The sequence below is a fragment of the Amblyomma americanum genome, chromosome 1, assembly GCF_052857255.1.
Source record: "Amblyomma americanum isolate KBUSLIRL-KWMA chromosome 1, ASM5285725v1, whole genome shotgun sequence".
In the NCBI taxonomy this organism is placed as follows: Eukaryota; Metazoa; Arthropoda; class Arachnida; order Ixodida; family Ixodidae; genus Amblyomma; species Amblyomma americanum.
The window spans coordinates 452,312,783-452,331,534 of NC_135497.1; the positions used below are offsets into that span (position 1 = coordinate 452,312,783).

Sequence of the window (18,752 nt, forward strand, 5' to 3'; positions counted from 1 at the left end):
AACACAAAACAGCCACCACTCCTCCATGAACTATTAAAGAATGGTTGGTACAACCGGCGGTAATATAAGTCTGGGCATGCGACAGGTGGCCAGAATCAGATAAAACGGCTTCGTCGTGCCGTCTGACGTTGCACTTCTGGTGTCGAAACATCGCAGTGTACGTGCGCGTCCTTTTATGCTCGCAGCTTTCTCTTTTTTCTTGCTTGCAGCGAACTAGCTGATTTTATGCAGTGTTTGGCGGTAGCGATTGCTTTCTTTATCCAGAGCGTAATGCTCGCAGTTCGGCGGGCACACGTCAGAGTGCGAGCATGAGGTAGGCCCCCACCGCCGAACGCTGCCTGCTATCTGCTAGTCCACTGCAGGCGGCAAAAAGATATGGCTGCAAGCATGAAAGGATGCGCACACACACTGTGATGTCTCGACACCAGAAGTGCAACGTCAGATGGCGCGGCGATGCGATTTTATGATTCTGGCCGCCTTTCGCATGCCCCGGCTTATTTTACCACCGGTTGTACGTGTGAATGTATGTCTAAGTTAGGTTTTTAAATATCGGTTCTTGTTCTAGAGTATAGAATGCTGTGCAATACCGATAAGTGGCTGCAGGTATTTTCTTGCTTTCAGCAGAGGCCTCCCTAGATTTTTAAGAATATCACATCGTTTCAAAATGTATAAACACCTGTTGAGAAGCAGGCAACACATGCGTTTATGTGTTAAGTTTTTTTTTTTATGTGTCAAACAGATGTTTGCTGGTGTTCCTACTCTTATGTGATATTCTGTTTCCTTGTACTGTGCAATCGACTTATAAAAATATTGAGAAAATTGAAAAATCTGATTGTTACAAACGATTCTTATATCTGGACTGGCAAAAAAAAATGCCAAAAGAACACACCGTCATTTCCCACGTATTCATTGGCCCATGCATGTAGCCACTGCCACAGACACGTATGTCAGAGGCGCACAGTGTCTTGGCGCTCTGCCAAGTTCGCCGAGCATGAGTTTCTGTCAACAGATGAACACGTGGCGTAACATTATCGGCGCACATCAGCTTGACGGAGTGCCAAGGTCTGCGCTGCGCGCCCAGTTTAAGAAGACACAAATGGACGGAAACTGCGTTTGCACGAGGAAACATCGTGCGGCAGCACCGGTGGCCAAGGAAGCTCTTCTCTCCTCCCTCCAGTGATTGTGATGGTGACAGCGCTCCGTTCCCAAGGCCGCACTGTCACTGATGCATACTTGTTGCATGTGCTTCCAGACACCCTTAGAGCATGTGGGGGTGGTGGTTTCAGTCTCGGAGATGCCCTCCACTCAATGTGGCAAGCTCAGCCAGAAACTAGCCACCAAGTGACAAAGGAGGGGTGGTCGTTTCGTTCCCAGTTTTCACAGGCTGCAAGCCAGAGAATGGGTTGGATTCTGAAGTTCGCAAACAAAACATCATTTAGCAAAGTGACAATACAGAGGATTTCTAATCACTCGTAGCAGCACATACATCAGCATCATCATCAGCCTTACTAAGCCCACTGCAGGGCAAAGGCCTCTCCCATGTCTCTACAATTAACCCTGTCCTTTGCCAGCTGCAGCCGCTGTATTCCCGCAAAGTTCTTAATCTCGTCCGCCCACCTAACTTTCTGCCGCCCCTGCTACGCTTGCCTCCTCTTGGAATCTACTCCATTACCCTCAAGGAGCAGCGGTTATCTTGCCTTCGTATTACGTGCCCTGCCCAAGCCCATTTTTTTCCTCTTGATTTCGACTATGATGTCATTAACCCGCGTTTGTTCCCTCACCCACTCTGCCCGCTTGGTCTAACTTTACACGTATTTTTATTCCATAGCTCGCTGCATTGTTCTTAACTTAAAGGTGCACTAATGAAGATTCTCAGCTCGTCTTTTTTCCCCAAGAACTCAATCTGCATGCTCCAGGCATTCTTGGCAACTTCGAATTGTTGTCCTGTGCGGACAATTTCTCTGTTCAATCGAATTAAGCTTCCCGGCTGCCGCCTTTTTTGAACTCTCCTACGATGGTGGGAGGAGCCAAGCAACGCGTGGTGTGCCTCTCGGCCAATCGCGTGGTGGCTTGCCACTCTGCCATCGGCGGTCTGATACACAAAACAGAGTCCACGCTTATTTTGTTTTCCGTGGTCGTCATTTGTGGCTATGTTTGTGACTGAAACTATTCGTGAAAACCTGAAAAACAAAAAAGGTGAAATCGCCTGGCTGATATGTACTCCACGCGTTGGTTGACTCCTACTTTTGTGGGCGAGATAAAAAAAAGGGGTGGGATTCAGGACGTTTATAATTTGATTCAGTGGAAAAATCTGTTGCAGACGACAATAATCCGAGAATTCTAAGGGTGCTCGTAGTGGGTAGGTCGAGTTCCCGCAGTAAAGGGATGAGCTGAGGATCCTTTCTTAAGCTGAACCATTTTAGTTAGCCTCCACGTTCCTGCCCCATAGGTGAGTACTGGTAAGATACAGTTGATGTATACCTTTCTCTTAAGGGATATTGGTAAACTGCCGCTCATTTTTTTAGAGAACCTGCCATATGCGCTCCACCCCATTCTTATTCTAGTTAATCCCCCCTCATGATCCGGATCAGCGGTCACTACCAGCCCTAAGTACACTATTCCCTTACCACTTTCAGCACGTCGCTACCAGTTGTGAACTGCTGTTTCCTCGTGAGACTGTTGAAGATTAGTTGTCTGCATGTTAATTTTTAGACCCACCATTCTGCTCTGCCTAACTCATTGATCATGCTATGCAGTTCGTCTCCTGAGTGACTTAGCAAGGCATTGTCATCAGCGAATCTCGGATTACTTGGGTATTCTCCATTAGCTGTTATTCCCCACTGTTCTCGACGCAGGCCTCGGAACTTCTGCAAACAGGCGGTGAATAGCATTGGCGAGATTGTCTTTCTGTATGACGCCCTTTCTTATCGGAATTTTATTGCTGACTTTAGGGGGACAGTAGTAGCTATGCAGTCGTTACAGGTCTCTTCCAGTATTTTCAGACTTCCGCACCCTAATTCCGCAATGCCTGCATGTTCCACTCAGTCAAATGCTTTCTCGCAATCAATGAAGACTATATATAGGTGGTTATAATCTGCATATTTATCGTCTGATTGATAGTGTCAATATGGTCTATTGTTGAGTGTCCTGTACGAAAACCTGCCTGATCATTTGGTTTGTTGTAGTCCTGACTCTATTAGCAATTACCTTAATGATTACCTTGTGGACAACAAACAGTAAGCTGATCAGTTTGTAATTTTTCAAGTCCTTGACGTCTCCTATTCGTATGAATTAAGATAATGTTAGTGTTCTTCCAAGCTTCTGGTATGCTCGGGTCATAATGCATTGTCTATATATGGTGACCAGTTTTTCTAGCACAATCTCCTCACCATCCTTAAACAGATCAGCTGTTACCCGATCCTAAGCAGGTGCTTTCCCCCTTTGCATTGCCAGCCGCCAAGGAGGCTCAATAGTTATGGTGCTCGGCTGCTGACCCGAAAAACGCGGGTTCTATTTCGGCTTTGGCGGCCGCATTTTGATGGAGGCGAAATGCTAAAGGCGCATGTACTGTGCTATGCCAGCACATGTTAAAGAACCCCAGGTGGTCGAAATTTACGGAGCCCTTTGCTGCGGCGTCCCTTATGGCGTGAGTATCTTTGGGACATTAAACACCCCATAAAACATCTGGTTTTTACTTATGCCTAGTTTCCCCTGCGCCGCTTTTAGGCTACCTCTTCTTTAGTGCATGCTCGACTCTCCATGTTGACCTTCCTTACATCTACTACCATGTACAGATTTAGTAACTCTGTAGTTGGACGCTTTATTTCATTGGTGTTTCTTAATCAGATCTTTAGCCTCCTGAGATGGTTCGCCGGTATCCTGTGGAACCATCCTGCCACCTACTTCTATGCTCACTCCGCAATTATAGCTGTGAGATTATCGTTAGTTGTTTGAACAATAAGATAGTCTTCCTCAGTTAAAGCCTGTTAAAATCTGTTCTGCAGCGATATCCTGAATTCCTCTATTTTTCCCGATCCCCTTATTGCCAATTCATTAATGGCTTCCCCTCAACTAGTTTCTTTTGTTCCCTCTTCAAGTCAAACTATTTCGAGACTGCAATTAGCACCTCTCTGCGCATTTTTTCCAGTCCTTCGTGTCTCTTCTGCGCTATTCATGTGGTTCAAGACTTTGCCATTCTGTGGTCGCTACAACGCACCTTTCAGAGGACCACATCTTGCACGATGCCAGGATGACATATCATGAAGTGTTTTTCATTTTTATTCTCGCCATTAGACACCTCCAGGCTGGCCCGACCAGGGGAAATCAGCAGTCGCCTTTTCCTGTCCTCCAGTTCATCTTTCACTTTCCAATCTCACAACTTTCCTGTCTCCTACTTCCTTCGTTTTTCTCCCTTTTTCCTGCTGGCTAGAGTTAATGGTGTGTGGCAGACTGTACCCTCTCTTTCGCCATATTGTGTGATAGTTGGGGTGTACAGCTGGCGAGGGTAAGGCGCTCTGTGGTGGGTGGCTGGCATCGTGACCGAGCAGCAAACATATTTCATGGCTCATTTCTTGTTCTCCGCCGATCGTCCTCCAAAAAGAGGTCACACCGAAGTGACTGCTCAATTCTTTGTCAGCAAGACAAATTTCCCACGCTGCCATGCAGTACACAGTGAAGACCCTGTAAAAACTGACGCGTCACCTTTCCTCGTTTCAAGAACCCTAACCGACGCCATAGAGCAAGGTTACAAGATCAAAGAGTTAGCAAATGGAGATCTGCTTCTGGAAATTCTGTACTATCATCAACAAGAGAAGCTGTCGGATATTGCAGACACTGTTCGTGTAGTGATTTCTGATGATGACCTAAAATACCTAAAAGCAAGACAACTGCTGGAACGAATGAAAGACCAAAATGTTACTAATCTCTATCGGATAAAAATGCCGCAACAACCCCGAGACACCAACTAAGCATAATGTTCTCACCTTTACCTCTTGTATATTTCCTGATTCTGTGTAGGTAGGCTACACAAAGCTCAAACTTAGACCATACCCGATCCATGCTGATGCTACATAGGCCAGAGATACGGCCACAGTTCGCAGAGCTGCCAGGAAACACTAAAAGTAAAAAAAACATCATTCAGAGAAGCATGGAAAGTACTCTCGGTGCAAAATGCAAGCTACTCCACTGTGGTGCAACAGGGCACACCATCGTAGCGGCGTTTGGCGCCTGCCAGGCTGCACTAGATGAGCCTGAAGCAGGGCCACCCATGCCCCTGGTGGCAGCAGCTTGCGCTGCACCACCACCCATTAAATAGGCTGGGCGGACCTCCAGGTCAGTGGACCTAAAGGCCACTCCCCAAGTGGAGACGCCCCCCCAACACGAAAAGAACCATGCGTTCTACACATTTGTCCAGCATATCCGAGGATGCGATGGACACCAGTCAAGGCAGCCCTGTGCCGTCGGCATCGGATGGATGGCGGGGCTCCTTAGATCGACAAAAAAAAAAAAAGCCTGAAAACACTTAGTTTTTCTCTCTACACTTATATTACAAGATGACTTTTATGCATTGGAATTGCAGGGTTCTTGATAAAGAGACATCCTAGCCACACACTCACCTGTGACCTTGTGTTTACAAGAGACGAACTTGGGTTCAAAACACAGATTCTTAAAAACGAAAGTCTTCCGCTGCGACCGAAAGCAGACGAACAGGCTCTTGGGTGGCGTTGCCATCATAGTTAAAAATGGAGTTGCAGGTCAAGAACATATGCTCAAAGCCAGGCCAGAAGCTGTGGCGGCCATTTTACACACATTTAAAACAATTACACTGTGCTGCATATACCTGGAGGCACATCTTAATGTAACCATTCACGAATTATAAGAGCTTTTAAACAGCTACCAGAGCCATATTTAACATTAGATTTTATTTCACACTCCAGCTTTTGGGGTAGTGGTAGAACTGACACTCGAGGTCAACTTGTAGATTTTATAATATGTAATAGCCTTTGTCCATGAAACACCAGAAAAACCAACCTATTGTTCGCCTAGCTCAGGAAAAAGGAGAGATTTATCTTTTAGTTTGCATTCTATTTTTAGATTTTAAATGGGATTTCGTAGACAACCGGCATGGAAGTGATCATCTACCTGTACTAATTGGCTTAACATCTTCGCCGCAAAATGCAAGACGTGGGCTGCTTAGGTTGACAAGGACAGAGTTAAAGACAACACGAACGGTTAAGCGCATTTTATCAACTGAGACTTGATCCCATTCGAGTGGGGAAAAAAAGAAAACAAGCATGTGACACAAATACCTTCAAAAAAGAATAAGAGGGGAAGAAAAACGCAGAAGTGCACTACGCTGTTAGCAAATACGGCAGAAGCAAAAAATTAAGTTTTCGAAAAGAAAACATGATCAGCAAACAAGTCCTTGTCAACCTCAGCTTGGAGTTTTGCATAACCATATAAACTTCTCCTGACTTATGCACATGCGTAACTGGCAGCCATGTGAATTTCTTATGTGCCTCTGGTGTACTTCAGTGTTGTCTTTTCTTCCCCTCTTATTCTTTTTGTCAGTTTTTTTTCTCAAATGCTCTTTTCTTTTTTCCACTGCAATGGAATAAAGTCTCAGTTGGTAGCTTGCATTTAACCGTTCGTGTTGATTAAGCAGTGCATGTCTTACATATTGTCACGTTCCAACTAGCGCAATCCCAAGCACTTAATCTTCACTGGAATTCATCCCAACAAAACCACGACGTTGGAAGCTGCATTTAGCCGACTGGGCACTGTTCCAAGAAAAGGCCAGCCCAGAAAAAAGTTACCAACAACCTCAGTGTAGATAAACTAAATGAACATTTCACAAACTATATTACTACTGCTGCACAACTAGCCAACCCTCAGTTCTGTGAAGTAGTAAAACAAAATCACAAAGCATGGTACACAGAAGATTTTAGAGAAGCAAAAAAGAAAAAACAAAGCTTGGGGAATTTTTCGTAGGTATCCAACGCAGGAGATTTATTAAACTTTAAAAAGGTGAGATAGAAAGCCCGATGTAACCATTGAGTGCTGAAAAAACATCTCGGCAAAGGTACATTTCGTTTATAAACTGCTCAGCAACATCAAAACAAATGTGGGAGAAAGTTCGAAAGCTCAGCTACTCCCCTTTCACAGTTCCCCTTCTGATAGCCCCTGGCATACAGACAAATATAAAAGAACAGGCAAGCATTTTGGGTGAATACCTTTCTGCAGTTTCTAGTTCATCACACTTCACAATCATTTTTAAAACACAACATCACAGCAGAGAAGCAAGTACTACCGAAGGTGGTCTTTGCTTCTGCCGTAGAGGCACTTTCAGGACTTTTTTAACAAAGTTTGGGCATCGGGGAAAATTTCCACGGCATGGAAAAGTCTATTGTACCGTTTCTTAAACCCAGGAAGCCAGCAACCTCCCCTAGCAGTTATAGACCCATATTCCTTACCAGTTGCCTCGCCAAATCATTTGAAAGTGTCCCGATTATAAGAATAACTGTTGCCCTTCAATCCTGTGAACTTCTTGATATCCATCAGTGTGGTTTTAAAAAGGGATGCTCCACTACATATCACCTAATCAGTCTTGAAAATACTGCCCGAGAAGCTTTTGTACACGACACTGTCTTGCTTTCTTTTTCGATTTAGAGAAGGCATATGAGTCGACCTGGTGGTTCGGGATTCTTCAGAACGTAACTGTGCTCGGCATCCTTGGCAGAGTGTTCAACTCCCTGAAAGACTTCCTGTCTGACCGGTCATTTAATGTCTGCCTATTGACTCAACCCTTTTGAGAAATTTTATTATAAGGAAAATGGAGTACCTCAGGGGTGTATTTTAAGCACAACACTCTTTGTTGTAAAATGAACTCTCTTAGTAAAGTAATCCCAAGGTCCATTATGTATTCACTCTATGTAGATGGTCTCCAGATAGCTTGCATCTCCTCCAACATATCAGCATGAGAAAGACATACAATTAACAATAAACAAACTGACAACATAGGCAGACAGAAAGGGTTTCCGGTTTTTTCTGCAGAAAACGGTGGCCATTCTTTTCTCTCTAACCACGCTTGCAGGCAAATCCCACCCTACACCTGAACAAAACAGAGCGACCCTTAAAAAATGAACATAATTTTCTAGGCATAACATTTGACAGAAAACTCACTTTTCTAGCTCACATAAACGCACTGAAAAAGAAAGCCACTCGATCCCTGAACATACTCAAAGTACTGTCACGAAAACACTGGGAGGCCAATAGAACATGTCTCTTAGAAATTTACCGCTCTGTAGTACGCTCTACCCTGTATTATGGATGTATAGTGTATAGGTCAGCGAAACCATAGTACTTTAAACGACTCGATCCAGTACATAGTTTAGGTTCGCGTTTTTTCATTGGTGCATACAGGACGTCACCCATAAACAGTCCTTTTGTTGATGCTAACGAGCTATCACTTACAGGCAAGAAGTATGCTCACATGCCGTTACATTCGAAAAATTCGTTCCCTACCAAAACATATCTCTCACCAAATAGTTACAAAGTGCCCATCTAGAACACTGTTCGACAACAAACCGCAAACTACGAGGCCACTGCTCTTGCATTTTGAAGAGATTTCCCAGAATCTCGGCGTACATTGCCTAGCGTTGTGCGAAGACGAGATCCACTGCCTCCATAATACAATTTTCCTCCAATTTGCGATTTCACTCTTACACAGTTTCACAAAAAGCAAACTCCACAATAACATTTAGTACAAGAATTTCTTGCACTCGAGGAAAAATACAATACTTTCGCGGGCTTTTATACTGATGGTTCAAAAACAGATGCATATATGCAGCAAGTGCAATATTATGAGGGAATGAGAAGGAAATAATACTTAAAACAGTGTGCATCTATCTTCACAGCCGAATGTTACACTGTGCGCATAGCTATAAGAAAAATAGTAAATGAGAACTACACAAAGGGGAGCATTATTTACACAGACACCCCCAGTGTATACTTACCCTATAAATGCAATCACTCCAATGCTTGGTGATATTGTTTTGTCCTTGAGCCGTAGCTCAAAAACAGAACATAAAACTTTGCTGGGTACTGAGCCATGTCAGAATTAAAGGCAATGAGAGAGCAGACCTCTGCGCTGCTCAAGCTCATGGCAAGCAAATAAAAAATTAAATATTCCCTTTAAAGATTGCATGAACTTAGTACATCGTGAAGTAAGGAAAAAATGGCACTCCACTTGGAAGAATGAAGCAAATAACAAACTGCACTTTGTAAAACCACTTTTAGGTGAATGGAAGACCTGCACACCCACCAGCATTGTTTCACGGAAGTGATTATCTACTGTCTTCATGTAGGAAACACACACCTCACACATAATTTTCTGCTGACGAAACAAGACAACCCCCGATGTGAATTATGCAAAGACGAGCTAACTGTAAATCATGTTTTATTTTCAAGCAGTAAACTCGAAACACTGAGGAAAAAGCATTTTACAGTTTTTTCTAATGAACACGTACCATTCCATCCAACTTTGCGCTTAGGCGAATATGCACTTGTTGACATTTCACATGCTTTTAAAGAGAGCAGGTGTTTTAAGCGAATTGTAGATTTAATAAAATATACTCAATTTATTACAAGCACACTTTTTTTTAACCACACCTCAGCCACACTCTCTTTATTAGATTGCTTAAAAGTCTCGGCATCCTTGCCCAGCCAAGGATCGATGGTTGCAGAGGTTGCCCAACTATTTGTAAAGCTTTCACTTGTGGCCATTTTTCGAATGTCTTCCCTTTGGCATCACTAGGTAGTAAAACTAAAGTTTTAGGCCCTCCACACCACTGATCACTTTTAACATTTTTTAAAAATTCTGCATAAAACTTTTCTACACCTTGTGCTCGGCGCATGGCCTTAACACAACACAGTCTCACAACTGGGGCTCTTCCGCGTCCACTTTCTGTTTTCTCATTTCCTGAAGAAGGCATTCATGATCCGAAAATTATTTCTCTCTGCGAACTAGACTAATAACTCCCCCTGCAATTCCTAGAGCCTATGCCATAGTCACCTTCCGCCTGGTTTCCGACCTGCTTTTTGCCTACATTTGCAATGAAGTTGGCCATCAGTACAGAGTAATGTGGTTTTACTTTGTTCATTGCCAATTCTACGTCTTCATAGAAGCTTTCAATCATCTGGCCGTCAACCAGGATGTAGCCCGCATCATAGAGGAGCTCTACAGTGTTGACGAGAGGCTGACAGCTACCGTAACACATACAAAGTGGTCTGTAAAACAATATAGCACATGCAATGTAACACTATAGAGAGAGGCTACAGTAGAAGAAAGATCTTTCAGGAACAGTGTACGAACACAAGAGAGAGACAACGTAAACGCAGTTTGTTCACCGGGCTCTGCGTCAGTCCAAAGACTGGCGTGCTTTCCATCACTGGTCTATGGCTGGGCGTCGGAGGTGTTGACCCAAGAGTCGTGCAGGAGCACTTCATCGAAGCTAGGACTGCGGCATGGGTCCACTGACGGCGTGAATGCCCTTCCTATATAGGGTGTGCTGCGTCTGTTTGTAACATTGCACCAAGGCAGGCGCACACGTACACATAGCGTCGGCAGTATAGCGCTCTTCCAGAAAGCTTGGGTCACTTCTTTCCGACCCGGCATCGCCACGCACGAGCGAAGTGGAGAGGGCATCACTCAACATGCTCAAGGTTACGTGCTCTCTGTCAGCAATGATTGAAGTTTTTTTCCATAGTTCTCGAATCGTCTACGGCATGCACGAGCGAGATTCCTTCCAAACCATGCCAACTTTCCAAATGTACACCGATTTTTGTGATGCACTCATAGCCCCTCATGGATTTCGCCATGCTGGTCCGCTTGTGGCACTCTGAAACTCCTTCCAAGGAAAGCAAATCAACTCGCTCATGCACTGCATTGCGTTGTCATGAACTCCTGAGCCAAATAAGACACTTCTACACGCAGCAGAGAACCCACAATCACGTGCAAAAGTTGGCAAGCCCATTCTGGCGACTTTTTCATGGTCGCACCCCTCTCCATATACAGATGATTAATGGTTAGATTCTTTCAGATGTCAGGCAGCTACTATGTAGCTCAGGTGGGTCAGGAACCTTCGCCCCCGGAGGTGGGGCCAGCGAAGGTGCACCAACCGTCCATCAGCAAAAAGTGACGAGAGAGGGAAAGGCGCGAAGACGCTGAAATTCAAATTCTGACTAGAGATAGCCCAGCTTCTACAGAGCGCATTAAAAAAATTCTAACTGGATAATATTCGTGATTCGGCATGTTTTAACATCCCAGACATACCACAACTTTATTAGAGCCCCTTTCAGAGCCCCTTAAAGACGAGTTTTCATGTAATACTCTTCAAAGTGTTTCATTTTTTATCCTTCAGGCAGATTTTTGTGGTAAACACCTCTTGGATGACCAGAATTTTATTGTTGTATCCGTTATTGCGCCAATAATTGCATAGTTATAATTGTTTATTTTTACAAAGGGTCAATGGGAAAATGGTAAATCTAAAACATTTGATTATTATAAGCGATATAACGTTATATCCGGTATCGTTACAAGTGGATTACCTTGTACCACAAGAAGTGTACGGTCCTTTTATCTGTTTGAATTTTTATATTCTGTTGTCGTGGAATAAATAAGAAGAGTCTACGTGCTACTACTTGAAATGCCTGAAATTTCCCGATTAACCTTCAACATTAGGCGATGGACATGAGCATTACAGGAAGAGCTGCGAGGGAAACAAATAAATGCATATCGCAACTGATGAGCAGGTTCCATGCATGACGTGATTTGTAAGCATAGGCTGCCATTAAGCAGTGAATGTGAGATATCAGATTTCATTTAGACAAGTTGTTAGCCATCTTGCACAAATGACAGCACACTTACAAAAGAGCATCTTTCTGTAATAGATATCTGACAGTCCGCTGCACAAGTGCTTTTGCAGTAAATGCAACGGTAACTTGGCTGCTGGTATGGTCAGCTAGGCCCTTGGACAAGCAGAAGAACCAAAATGAACCTCTGCAGGGCTGCTGTCGACAGTGCACATGTACACACATGAACACTCGCTGTCTAGATTGAAGCACTGTTTTCTTTGAGAAAGCTGTGGCAGGTATGCTTCAAGCCATGTTAAAAGATTTTTTTGGCATGTTAAGCTGCCCTAGAACTAGCTATGCTACGTTGGAGAAAAGTTATTTTAATTGGATCATTGCTTTATAGGATATGCTAGTAAAATAGCCCTGTGTATACATTTTTTTGTTCTGTCACTGCTTTTCTGTAGTAAAATTATGTTTCATTTTCGATTCGGGTGATAAGCACCTTGTCAAAGGGAATATGATCAGTAATGAAAAGGAGCAATAGATACGTACCGCACTGTTCTTGAGGGCAAAGTTGGATATACAATTGAGACTGTGGGCAGAGTATACATGGTGCATCTTTACATGCAATGTTAAAAAAATGCTACTTCATTTTTGTGCATGCGGAAAAAAAGTGTTAGCTATTCCGCCGCCTCCGGCCTAGGCCGTGGCTGTGCTCACAGGTTGTGAGGAAGCCAACTGTAATATATGCATTAAAACTTTCAGCTCTTTATCTGCAGCGTAGTTTATCCCGTTGATAACATCTGGAATAGCTTCCTTAGCATTTGTTTTCTTTCGGACATATTTCCACATTTCCTTTTGGCTGAAATCACATAGACAGGAAAGATGCACGATATGTGCTGTGTGCATCTCTTTAGAAAAGAAACCCACTAAACTCTTTCATTTGTGAATGCAACTGAAAATTAGGAAAAAGGTGACACCTTGAAAACAACCTAATCTTTCTGTTCATCACGGTAAAATGTCGTTACACATGGCTTATTGCAATGAATATGATGTGTGAAAGAAGAAACATTTCTATTAATGATACCATTTCTTTAACGGATCCCACAGCCTACGAGTTGCAAGCATTTCCACATTCTCATCACAATAACAGTTATTCTTTGATCCCACTGAAATCAGCTTTCCTTTATATGAGACAGATACTGCGCCATTTCCTTTCCCCAAAAACCAATTATTATTATTATTATTAAATTTTTCATGTTTATCAGCAATAATAGAAATTGTCTTGGTGATTGAGGTAGTCATAATTGTGGCCACCGATATGATTACTGCATTCGATCTCGGCTCGCGTGCGCTTACAGTTGTAGAAGCAACTTAGTGCTCTAATAACCTCTAACATGATTGCTCCAACACTGCCAGCATCCAGACACACTTTAATTAGTTTCCTCAGCCCAGAAAGGAATTTCTGCCACGAATACTTTGTGCTGCACTGCACTGCACTGCAGTACTGAGTGCAGTGGCCTCAGTGCCTCACCACTGGCATAACAGCACACAGATGTTTTGTTCATTGTTTGGGGAAAATTGCACCTTTTGTTCTGTACACCACATTACTGAAACCAGCCAGGATTGACTCTGTGGCAATTGCAATCCAACATCTATTTTAAGCTGTGTTTGATACAATCCCTGAAGGACTTCATGCCAATCATTTTTTGCATATCTGAAGCGTTATTTTTTCTTAAGCAACTTTAATTTATGGTGAAATTCGCACTTACTCTATCATAACCTTGCACTTAATTGCACTGTATCTTTAAGTAGAGTTGATATTTGGTTAAAGGAGTATAGGCATCCATCTTTTTGGAGCGTGTTTTCTTGTTTGTATAGTGATGCATAGGGCATTATTATACATGGATTACCACGTGGTATTCTCCTACAACCGATAAATATTTCACAATCTAATTTCTTTCTCGTGCTGCTTCGGTTTCAACAGTCAAATGGTGACTCTGACATCAGTGTGTGGTTATAGGCCACGTGAGACAACTAAAAACTGCAATATAATCGCTGCTCCTGCATTCATTGTCATTGCGGCTCTTGAAGGCTAGCTTCAGCGCAGTAGTAGATTAAAAAGATGAAGCAGTTACGTCACAGCTATCCTTCGGCTGTTGAAACTGCAACCGGAACAGCCTGACAGCAAAATTCGATTATAAATTATTTAGCAGTCCAAGGCGAATACCACGTAGTGATTCATGCATAGTAGAAACTTCCGCATCATTGTAAAATAAAAAAAAACATACGCCACCAAAATTGGGGGTCTATCCTCCGTTAATATAACAGACAGCATAAAAAGAGCAGGGTGCAGAGTGAGATGTTACGTCATTAATTAATAATCAAGTTTACACTTTATGTTTAATCACGTGTATTTGTAGAAATTTTTTTCTATCCCATCAGTCTCTCACGATAAGTCTCGAACTAATTCGTGGGAAGCATTTCACTGTGTGTGTTTTGCTTTAGTCATTAATTACAAACTTGCAAGCCGCCGTGGTGGCTCAGTGGTTCTCAGCTGCTGACCCGAAAGACGCGGGTTCGATCCCGGCCATGGCAGCCGCATTTTTATGGAGGCGAAATGCTAGAGTCTCGTGCAGTGTGCGATGTCAGTGCATTTAAAGACCCCCAGGTGGTGGAAATTATTTAGAGACCTTCACTACAGCGCCCCTCATAGCCCCAGTCGCATTGGTAGAATCATGTAGAATCGCAAAGAGTAAGATGTCACATGTAAATCTAGGCTATATTTTGTTTTAAGTGCGGAAAAAAAAAAAACTTGTATCTCGATTATTCATAATCGTTCCAAGCCGCGGTGCCCGACAAACGTGAAAAACACTCTCATATCCCTTACCTTTCTTTTTTTGACGGTCTGGTTGATATCAAATTTCCCGCCAAACGTAATCTGTCTGCATCTAGTAACGTTGGTCTGGTTTTTTTGCACGAACGTCCAAAAAAAATAAAGTGGCACAAATAGGGAGAAGATTTATTTACGTAGACGACCTGGAAAACGCACGCGATGAAAGTGGTGAAGGTTCGGGGATGTGCAGCAATCGGGGGCGCGGGGGTGTCTCGCTAGAGAGAACGGGCTCTCCAAAAGAACCGCTGCTCACTTTTACTGAGCCACGGCCACGGAGCAAGACTATACAGGAGGTGAAACTCCCGTCTGCGCGAGCAAGCGCAGGCGACCAGATAAAGTCACACTAGCTGTATGCGCCGACGGGGGCGCATGCAGTGGCGGCGGTCTGATGGGAGCAACGTGGCTGGGAGCTGCAGCGAATACGTCCGAAGCTAAGTGTTTTTGGTATTTACACTTTATACATGCTGTCGGGCGGTAGTTTTAAACCGAGTTAAGGGTAGGGAGGCCAGCGGAGGTGTGTGAGAATAATTTTTAGCGGGTTTTTACGTTGCGCAGGGTCGAGGGCTATCGGCATAGGAATTTTGGCGGGCTTTCACAAGGCGTAGCCGGCCGGACGATGGGTCGGCAAGCTAGGAAAGTTAAGGAGGACGAGGACGGGGAGTTAGTACAGTGCCAGGAGTGCGACCGTTGGTGTTACTTAGATGAGACTGGGTTCGGGAGCTTAGCCGAGGCGGATGAGGCTAGCTTCGTGTGTAAGATGTGCAAGCGGTTTGGGGACGCCGTTCATGCGTTAAAAGGGGAATGGGAAGCTGGGTTTAATGCACTTAATGCGGACTGGCAGGTCGAACGAGAGGCACGGATTAAGCTGGAAGCCCAGGTCGCCGATTTGATTAAAAAGGAGGAGAATAATGCCGCCCTGTTGAAGCGAATGGTGGGCGAGATTAAAGAAGAGAGGGAAAAGCGGATCCAACTAGAAAAACAGGTTGAAGCGCTCAGGTCGCGGCCGGCTGGGCACCCCAGTTCGGAGAAGTGTCAGGCGGGGGACGAGGCTCGTCAATCGTACAGTGCTGTAGTGCAGCGAGCATCGACTGCGAAAAATGAGAACGCAATGAAAAAGGTTAAAGCGGGCATGGAAACTCGCGACAATAGCGTACAGCGGCAGGAGAGGCAGCTAGAGCGATCCGGAGGCCAACAGATGGAATTAGGAAGCGAACGTTTGGGGCGCAGGAGAGTTCTTGTGGTCGGGGACTCGAATGTAGCGAGGGTTGAGGGAGGCGTTCTGACGGCAGTGAAGGCAGACAGGCGGGTGCAGGTGGAGGCTCAGTCGGGAAAGTGCATGGTGGATGCAATGGCCAGAGCCCGGGAGGTGGTGGTGGGCAGCATGGATGGCGAACACCTTGTGGTCATCCATGCTGGTCTCAATGATGTACTGCAGGGGAGGAGCCAGAATCTTGAGACGCAGTTGGAGGTGGGGATGCGTAGGCTTAGAGAGGCCCCTGAGAGTGTGCATGTGACCATATGCACAATCCCAGAGGTCCAGAGACAGGCTCGCGAAACGGAAAGGAGGGTCGTGGAGACTAATCGGGTAATTAGGCTATTGAGTCGACGACTAAGATACGAGGTGATGGAGGTGAACAGGGAAGTGTATGAGGTTAGGCCCCACCCTTTTGCACAGGATGGCATCCACTACGGTGGTGCCACTGGCAAGAAGGTGGGTAGTAGGATAGGTCGCCAGGCAACAGCTTTTTTGGGGGGACCCAGAGCTCTGATGGAACCAGTGTAGAGAAGGAAGAATTAAGATCAAACGGACAATGGAACCATAGGGGAAGAAAGAGACGCAAGCGCCAGGGCCAAGTTAATTCAGATATAGGTTTCATTAACATGCAAGGTGGCAGGAATAGACTGAAATGGGAGGAAATAGAAGAACAGTTAAGACAGGAGGAATTAATGGTATATGGTTTAGCGGAAACACATCTTAGAGACATGGAGCAACCACCCTGTAACCCAGACTACGCATGGGAATATTGCAATAGAACAGAGGGCAGCAGAAAGGGAGGTGGAATTGGGGCATTCATTCATAAAAGTATGAATTTTCAAAGGGTTAGACTGGGATGCAGGGAACATTTATGGCTAAAAGGAACAGTGGCAGGCAAGCTAACACTCCTTGGCTTTGTATACCTGTGGACAGGGGTCAATGCCAGAGAGGAAAACAGGAAAATGTTGGAATGTATTGCAAGCGACATTGATGAGCTAGGAGGACAGGGCGAGATAATTATATTAGGTGACATGAATGCACACATAGAAGACCTGGATGGGTACACGGATTCGACAGGAAGCATGCTGCAGGACATGTGTGACAGGCATGATTTAGTTGTATGCAACAGCACCGAGAAGTGTGAAGGGCTCATAACATGGGAGGCGGGGAGTCTGCACTCGACGATAGATTATGCACTAATGTCACAGAGGATGTATAACAGATTAGGGGTAATGAGCATAGATGAAGATGGTTCCAGAAGTCTAGGTAGTGACCACAAGCGTATCAAGTTGAGCTTCAGAGGAAAAAGCAATGTAGGACTGAAGCAAGATGAACAATCAGGGGGAAATTTTTACTCAGAAAAGCAATTGGAAGTAGCAGCCAAAAGAATCGAGAAAGTAATTTTTGAGGATAGTGAAACAGAATGGACTTATACCAAATTAACTCGATTACTGGAGCTAGAGCTAGCTAAGGTGCGAGTAAAGTTAAAAGGGAAAAGACGCAAACCCAAGAGTTGGTGGGATGAGGAGGTCAAGAGGGCAATAGAAAAGCGCAAGGAAGCATCCAGAGAACACAGATATTCCAAGAAGAGGGGGGAACCAAAACCCGAAGTAGACAGAAAATGGGATACCTTCATAAAGTGTAGAAGGGACGCATCCTATTTGATTAATGAGAAAATTAGAAGAAAGGGTGCCCAATGGATGTCAGAAGTAAATAAAAAGGATAGAAAAGCAGCCCAAAAATTCTGGAAACATCTAAATGCAATGAGTAATAAAACTAGGCTAGAACAAAGGTTTATTGTTACAGATGAGGGTATTCGACTAGAAGGGGATGAAGCAATAAAACACATAGGAACAAGGATGACGGAAAAATTTTCAGCAAAGCACGTGGTACATAGTTTATCGAAGGAGGATAGACCGGTTACAGCAATAGCTTCACTTGAGCAAGGAGAGTGGGAAAGGGCAGAGAAGAAGGTTCCTAGTGGCACATCAACAGGACCAGATGGGATCCCGATTATGTTGATAAAGAAGTTAGGACCAAAATCCAAGCAAACATTAATACAGGTAGTGAACAAAATGATAGTGGATGAGAAAGTCCCCGATGAATGGCGATTAAGTAGAATGAACATGATATATAAGGGAAAGGGGGACAAAGCAGACGTAAGTAACTATCGCCCCATAACAGTGACATCTGTGGTTTACAGGGTGGTGATGCAAATTATAAAGGATAGACTGCAGGCTTGGGTGGAGAACGAGGGGGTGTTAGGGGAACTACAGAATGGGTTCCGGAAACAAAGGAGGTTGGAGGACAATGTATTTTCATTGACACAGTGTATAGAAATTGCGGAAAAGGAACATAGGCCCTTATGGCTAGCATTTCTGGATATTAGGGGAGCCTATGACAACGTTACTCAGGAGCATTTGTGGGACATACTCGGCACATTGGATGTGGAAAATGGAGTAATTAATCTTTCAAAAGATATATATACAGGTAACAGAGTGCTCATAAAATGGGAAAAAAATGTATCAGGGCCTGTAGAGATACAGCGGGGGCTTAGACAAGGATGTCCTCTGTCCCCTTTGTTGTTCATGTTGTACCTGCAAGGTTTGGAAGCCAAGCTAGAGGGGAGTGGACTAGGCTTCAACCTATCTTTTTTCAAGCAAGGGGAATTGATTAAACAGACATTACCGGGACTAATATACGCGGACGATATAGTGATAATGGCTGACAACAAGGAAGACCTGCAGA

At 44.3% G+C, this 18,752-nt stretch overlaps 2 long non-coding RNA genes across 2 annotated transcripts in view; both read left to right on the forward strand.

Moving 5' to 3' along the window:
* LOC144115972 (uncharacterized) overlaps positions 1–18,752 on the forward strand; it is a 73,413-nt gene that overhangs the window by 20,066 nt on the left and 34,595 nt on the right. The gene's annotated exons all lie outside the window — the stretch shown is intronic.
* LOC144115975 (uncharacterized) overlaps positions 14,789–18,752 on the forward strand; it is a 38,559-nt gene continuing 34,595 nt past the window's right edge. The window contains exon 1 of the long non-coding RNA XR_013311638.1: positions 14,789–15,193. This is a non-coding gene — a long non-coding RNA (uncharacterized LOC144115975). The remainder of the gene's footprint in view (positions 15,194–18,752) is intronic.